This window comes from Ailuropoda melanoleuca, chromosome 15 (genome assembly GCF_002007445.2).
Source record: "Ailuropoda melanoleuca isolate Jingjing chromosome 15, ASM200744v2, whole genome shotgun sequence".
NCBI lineage: Eukaryota > Metazoa > Chordata > Mammalia > Carnivora > Ursidae > Ailuropoda > Ailuropoda melanoleuca.
This window is the reverse complement of record NC_048232.1, coordinates 39424462-39432327: the sequence shown is the minus strand read 5'-3', so window position 1 is coordinate 39432327 and position 7866 is coordinate 39424462. Positions and strand designations below refer to the sequence as shown.

The window sequence follows — 7866 nt, the reverse complement described above, 5'->3', positions numbered from 1 at the left end:
TTCTACAGTAACATATAGTTTTCCCATTTCCCGGCATCCTTGCCAATGTCAATGTTCTTGACCATTTGACAATGAGAAATGATATCTTGTTGTTTGAATTTTCATTTTCCAAATGCTGAGCATTTTGTCTGGCTCTTTGTGCTTCCTCTTATGATTATTACCTGTTCATATCTTGTCCATTTTCTGTGGTGTTTTCTTTTTCTGAAAGATTTTTGAAGTTTTTAAAAAATAATCTGTATACGAATTTCGTTATCTCTGTCTTTTATGTCTTTTACTTTTGACTTTGATTATATGTCTTTGTTGAACATACATTTTAATTTTGATGTAAAATTTATCAAATGAGTTTTTTGTCATTTTTTTTTATGAGACAATCTTCCTTATCATCAGTATTACAAATTTATTTCTGTCTTTTCTTCCAATGTTTAAACTTCTGCACTTCACATATAGATCTTAATCTAGCTGGAGTTTATCAAGATAGAGATCTAATCTTATTTTATTCCATGTAGAAAATCATCATTCCCAATATCATAGATTGAACAGTCTACCTTTTGTCACTGATTTGTAATGTTATCCTTACCACTTTCTAGCTCTGTGATTTGGGCAAGTTACTTGTGGTCTCTGTAAAATGGGAATAATAGTAATAATACCTTCCTCACAGAGTTATTGTGAGTAATGAATTATGTATCTATCACTTGGAACAATACTTGGCATATGGTTAGTGCTATGTATTTATTGGTCATTATTGTTTTATGTCATATCAACAATCCCATTTTTTGAAATAGGAAACATTAGATAAAAAGCATACAATTTTATGGCCGGTACATACTTTCATGATCTATTAGTCCAACTAAGAGCTGGTCCCTTCAAAAGCCAGCTGCTTTAAACTTGCCTTGCTCATTTGAGATAAAGGAAACACATTTTGACATGGATGATATACATAAACTACATAACCATCTGTTGTATACAGAAACACTGTAAACGTGATAATTTCTTTGAAGAAATAACATTGACTAAGTATTCTTTAGGATGAATGAAATTGACAGTTGAAGTAATGCCAAAACGTCCAGGCTTTCAATTTCAGAAGTGTTAAGAGATGCCAGGAATTAATTCTGAATTTGACACAGTGATGGAAATTACAGATGGAGGGGGGAATATAAGGCTTATGATGACATATGGACAATGAGCAATGGAAAGAGTAATAGACACTAATCAACAGAATTGAAAGTTAGGATGAACGGTAAAGAATATAAAACTGGAAGTAACCAAGGGCAAGAGGCAAACGGTTGCATCTCAGACATAGGAGGGGAGAGGGAAGATTTGAACCCAGGTCTTCTGATTTCAAAATCTGAGCTCTAACTATACTAGATTCCCTCTTGCATCTGGAGCGTAAAAAATACATAAGATGAGGCGTCAGGAGTTAGATTTGAATTCTTCCTGTGTCAGTAATAGATCTGTGACCTTGCCTAATTTCTTTCTCACTAAATTGGGAACAATGATGGCTGCCTTCTATGGTTGTTGGGAGAATTGAGATAATGTTGGTGATGCCTCTGATGTGTCCAAGTGCCTAATCAATGCAGCTTCCTTCCAGAGAAATTATGTAGTTTGTATGATTAGGAATTAAATTAAGCCATCCTCAGCTTCTTTGTTGTACAAATTATTTCTGCAGAAAAATTAGACTTATTTACCTCTGTACTTTTTTTAAGAATAAAAGATTGCAGCAAAATAAAGGGCGGCTCTGTGATTTGGAGACAGGAACAGCAGCCTTATTCTGAGCACATGAAAGCACCACACATGCATGTGCACACACACTCATCTGGTGTCCTACATGTTGCCCCTTTAACTTAGTCCCAAGGTTCTGCCTCCACATTATTTTTTTATAATAATATTTTTTAAATTATATTATGTTAGTCACCATACAGTACATCCCCAGTTTTTGATGTAAAATTCCATGATTCATTACTTGCATATAATACCCAGTGCACCATGCAATACGTGCCCTCCTTAAAACGCAGCCTATCCCATTCCCCCCCTCTTAATCACCAGCCTATCCCATCCCCCCCCAAGCCCTCAGTTTGTTTCCCAGAGTCCATAGTCTCTCACGGTTCATTCTTCCTTCTGTTCCCCCCCTTTCTTCTCCTACTAATCTTCCTATTTCTTATGTTCCAAAAATGAGTGAAACCATACGATAATTGTCTTTCTCTGCTTGACTTATTTCGCTAGCATTATCTTCTCCAGACCCGTCCATGTTGGAGCAAATGTTGAGAAATCGTTCTTTTTGATGGTCTGCCTCCATATTAAAACTTGTTCCTAGATTTAAAAAAAATGCCAGGCCTGGGATGATTCAAATTTAGCAAGTAAAGATTCTAGAATGGGCTCTCTGTTCCTCCCTGTTCGACAGACAGCTTCATCTTCTGGTGCAGTGCCAGCCATATCCCTGAGACACAATGGTCAAAGTCGGAGTAAATGGATTTGGCCACATTTGGGTGCCTGGTCATCAGGGCTGCTTTTAACTCTGGCAAAGTGCATATTGCTGCCATCAATGACCCCTTCTTTGACCTCCATTACATGGTCTACATGTTCCAATATGATTCCACCCATGGCAAATTCAACAGCACAGTCAAGGCTGAGAATGGGAAAGTGCATCTCCATCTTCCAGGAGCAAGATCCCGCCAACATCAAATGGGATGATGCTGGTGCTGAGTATGCTGTGGAGTCCAGGGTCTTCACCACCATGGAGAAGGCTGGGGCTCATTTGAGGGGTGGGGCCAAGATGAACATCATCTCTGCCCTTCTGCTGATGCCACCATATTTGTGATGGGTGCAAACCATGAGAAGAATGACAACTCCCTCAAGATTGTCAGTTATGCCTCCTGCACCACTAACTGCTTGGCCCCTCTGGTCAAGGTCATCCATGACAACTTCGGCATTGTGGAAGGACTCATGAACACAGTTCATGCCATCATTGCTACCCAGAAGACTATGGATAGGTCCTCCAGGAAGTTGTGGCATGATGGCCAAGGGGCTGCCCAGAATATCATCCCTGCTTCTAGTGGTCTTGTCAAGGCTGTAGGCAAGGCATCCCCAAGCTGAATGGGAAGCTCACTGGCATGGCCTTCCATGTCCCCAACCCCAGTGTGTCAGCTGTGGATCTGATCTACCACCTGGAGAAAGCTGCCCAATACAATGACATCAAGAAGCTGGTGAAGCAGGCAACACAGGGCCCCCTCAAGGGCATCCCGGGCTACAGGTTTTCTCCTGTACCTTTAACACCCACTCTTCCACCTTTGATGCTGGAGCTGGTATTGCCCTCAATGACCACTTTGTCAAGCTCATTTCCTGGTATGACAATGAATTTGGCTACAGCAACTGGGTGGTGGACCTTATGCGCCACATGGCCTCCAAGGAGTAAGAGCCCCCTGGACCACCAGCCCCAGCAAGAGCAAGAGGAAGAGAGAGGCCCTCAGCTGCTGGGAAGTCTTGCCTAACACATCCTCCAGCACGCTGAGAATCTTCCGACCTTCACAGTTTCTATCCCAGACCACCTGAAGAAGGGGAGTGGCTTGGGGAGCCCTCCCTTCTCATGTATCATCAATAAAGTAGACTGTACTAAGCCAAAAAAAAATTCTAGAATGACAAGAAAATATCATGACATTATGATATAATATAATGTTTATGGGATAAATTAATTAAAAATACTAGTAAGTAGGTGAGGAAAGTATTTGAGAGGAAGAGGAAGTTTCCCCCCCTCAAACCATTGAAAACATGATTTGTAAACTCCTTTTCAAGCAAGAGTGAACTTGGAGTGGTTGACCTGACTTAGGTCACGGGGAGACTCAACAACACCTCAAGATGCAGGGTGATCCCAGGAGCAGAACGTGGAGTATTAAGCCAGGAATATAGTCTTCATATTGTATTAATGTGAGGATGCTGGGCAGGGAGACAGAACCCACACGTGAGGAGTGGGATAGAGACTGAACCCAGAAGATAAGAACAAGAAGGTCCGTGATGGAAGGGAAGAGATGGAACAGGTCATATATCCTGAGTCTCTGGAGTGTCCACACAGAACTCTGTGTGGAGAAGACCCCATGAGGGGTCTCAGTTGCTCAAGGCAGTTACCACCACCGGGGAAGGCAACTTCTGCACACGTTGCCATAAAATGGGATGAAGACCCAATGTTAGAGAACACAGAGCATGTCATTTCACTGTAAAGAACTTGCAAAATGGAATGACAGAATGTCTGCAAACTGTTCCTAGAACAGTAAGCCCATATTCTAAAATAAATGCAACTGTCCATCCAGGAACCATGAGATATTTATGGATGCTGGAGTAAAAAAATCCACAGCCTGTTTTGCTGTCAGTGATGCATTTTTCCCAGTGATATTTTTACTGGGTTTATCACATCACATTTTCACATCAGAGTTACAGTTTTTGGGTCCAGGATGTGTCAGTTCACAGCTGCGAGTTTTTTTAGACATTTGTTGGCAACGTTACATCGCTTTGTAACCATAGCTTTTTCAACTGAAACCCAGTTTATTCATATTCAGTGGACATTTCTCTTCTCTCGTTAGGAGCTCTCTGAATTGAAACTGGAACTCTGTCTGTCTCTACTTGTGTGTGTGCACGCGTGCATGCATGCACATGTGATCTTCAGCTCAATACAAAGTCTTTCAATATATTTCATGTGACATTAAAGAGGCAGGAAGGGGTTAAACGGTAGAAGCCTGATGCTGGGCAGCCCCAGAGGATGGTAAAGTGTCATGTCACTTCTTAAAAAATCTAATTTATGAAGATATCATTTACATACGATAAAGTTACCAAGTTAAAAAAAAAAGAAAGTGTCAGTTTTTCCATTCACGTTGCAATTCCATTTTCCAATAAGGTAAAAAAATAGATATTGCTTTTCTACTCAAGGCTCTGGACTATAACTTTACTCATCAATAGAGTGCATGCAGAAGAATAAGTCTCTGGTAGGAGGAATTTTTGACAAAAGTTGAGAGAAAATAAGCACCCTTAAAAACAACAGAAGATTGTTCTTAATGTGGAAGTCGAGCACGTACATCATTAGAGACAGAAAGCAAGGACCTTATTGTCACCATTCAGGAACAACATGAAACACAGACCAGAGGACTCAGCAGGATGTGGATTATACAAGAAGAAAGAGAATACAGAGTACATCAGAACAGGGACTGAGCTTTTAGCTGTGACTCACTCTACTCTATAATATCCAGGGTAGTCCATGTATTAAACTAAGTAGCTATTTAGGAAAAGTGCATATATTACTCATTTCACAGCATGAACCCAGTCATCCTCAACTAATCTATTATTTTCACTAAAAACCCAGGAAAGCAAAACCCCTAGCCCAGACCGGGAAACAAATATTATGTTAGGATATGCTCTAGGCTGCATATTAACAATCACACATGTGCCCCACCACCAAGTCCAGGCACGGCTTTCTCATAGCCCTGAGCAACATTTCTACATGTTAGAAAGTATGAAGAAAGTGAAATGAGGGAAGGTCAGCAAGGAAAGATGGGAGGCTAACTGGTCCATAATACTGCTCATCTTTTTGTGACCTACATATATCCATCTTGTATTTGTACAGTGATCGTTGGAAACGGTTTCGGGGCAGTGAAGGCATCTGGCTACACACAGCACGGCAGGACTGAGAGGCAGAAGCCATGAGAAAATAAGTCTCTGGAAAGCTAATGAAATCTAGAGAGAAGGTGCAGATGTTGCCAGATTATGGAATTTGTGGAAACCTAAAACATACAATTCTTCAAGCACCTAGAGGCAAAGGGTCTGAAATCGTACCTAAATTTTATTGATACATCTTATATGCTGATTCTAACACTAGGTCCACAGACTGCTTCCAATGGTCAATCATGAATTCTGCCACGGTCTAAGCTTGCAGGCAGGTGTCTATTCCATAATGACACAATCTGTTGCCTGTCCCTATTGGGAGGCTAGTGTTCTCATGAGCCAATCACGCTTGGCTTTCAAAGTGGTTAAAGCCTGGGTTGGAGCTTTTTTTTTTTCCCCTTTAATAAAAAAGGCACATATAGAAACTGATATCTTTGGGTATATCCAGAGTTACAATTTTGAAAACTGGTAATAAAAATTGTGAATATTTGGGAAAACAGCCATAAAAATAATAAACTTACAAGTAAATAAAGATAGTATGTTTCAAAAGCCCTTCTTCGTTCTGAAGATCAGTGAATAAAAAAATGCACATATATATTTAAGTGTATGGAACACACAAGTATATATTTGATGGTTTCTTGAAATGGTTTTTCTGAGAATTTTTAATGTCATCAGACTTCAAAAAAATTAATGAAATTTCAAAGAAAATTAAATTTCTTAGACTGGAAAATCAAGACAGCAGAGAGAGTGTGTAAACGCGATTTAGTGCCACCAGAACGTGGGCAGACAGGGTTCTCCCAGCCCTCTGCCATTGACCTTGCTCCAGGAATGGGATGTTAGCTCTAGCACCAAAGAAACTCAGTTTATCTGTGAAATCACAAGCAATTATCCACCCTTGGACATGGCTGACTTAATCAAACACATAAAAGCATTGATTATCTAGGTAGGAGTGTGAGGTGGTTGCAAATATTCATATGTTTAAAGCTTTGTACAAAATGAGAGGGAACTGAAAAAAAAAACCAAGGATTTTTCTGCATAGAAGTCATGGAACGTGTGAAGGGGGCTGGCTGTATAAAGGTAAATTTCACATGCACTTTTATGTGGGGTTTAGTTTAATTGGGCAACTCTGGCTTTTAATCATCTGTAGGGTTACTTTTAATTCTCCAGTGCTTTTATTCTTTTTTTTTTTTTTTGCATTCTATTTCAATGCAATGCACAAATGTAGGAGTGATTTTTTTTTTTTTTAAGTGGACATTAGAGTTGTTTTCTAGACATGCCAGCTGGTTTAAAACTAAGATTCTAAAGCAGGAAAAGACATCTCTCAAGGTCACTATTCATGCTTCAATCATAAGGCCTCTTTGGCCTGTCAATAATCTGTGCTATAATTGTGCTTTCTCTGCATTTTGACACTTTTCTGAAACATCTTGGGGAACACAGTACTCTGTGGGGATGTCTCAGACTATCTATATAGACGTCACAAGTCAATATTTCTTTTGCTCCTAAAGCATGCCCAGCCTGAGGAAAATACTGAAGTCTTGCCTCCTTCCTGTGCCCTATCCAAGAAAAGGGTATGGTTCTCTTTTTATTCTTCTAAGTCTTTGGATCTACCTAGGGTCTTATGACTTCCCATTCTCCACCATGGCTTCCCTCCTGGGAAAGGAATAAGGATCCCCTCATTTTCTAAATTTTGCTTCTTCTCTAATCCTTTCCCCCTCATCAGATTCGGCAACATTCTAGGCATTTATCCCTATTGGAAAGTATCTTGTTTATTTTTATGTTGACTTAATATCGGTCTCTGATCACTAGAAACTGAAATCCCTGAGAGTGACATTTCCTGTCCCATTCACCTCTGTATTCCCAGCTCCTACAACGGTGCCTTGCACACAGCAGCATTCATTCAGTATTTTTTGAATAAATCTATAGAATCGGGGAGACACTTTGTTTAGACATGGATAGAATGGCTTAGAAAGAGTGAAGAGGGTAAGAAATTAATCAACCTTCCAGATGGATTTCAGTATAATGTCAGTTTCCTTTGGTAGTGGTTTTACTTCAGAGGGAAACACAGTGTGATTTCCATGGGTGCAGAGAGTACAAAGCTCTTTCTGAAAAGGGAACATTTAAATGACAACAATATTCCAAGAGAATGGGATGGACTAAAAATTGTTAGACGTGTGACAAGGACAGAAAGAAGGGAAGGACATTTAGGGAAAAGCAACTGTGGCTTTA

At 40.0% G+C, this 7866-nt stretch overlaps 1 pseudogene; it reads left to right on the top strand.

The window, feature by feature from the left end:
• The first annotated feature begins 1402 nt into the window (after window positions 1-1402).
• LOC100484686 lies at window positions 1403-3409 on the top strand (annotated as a pseudogene).
• The last annotated feature ends 4457 nt before the right edge of the window (window positions 3410-7866 follow it).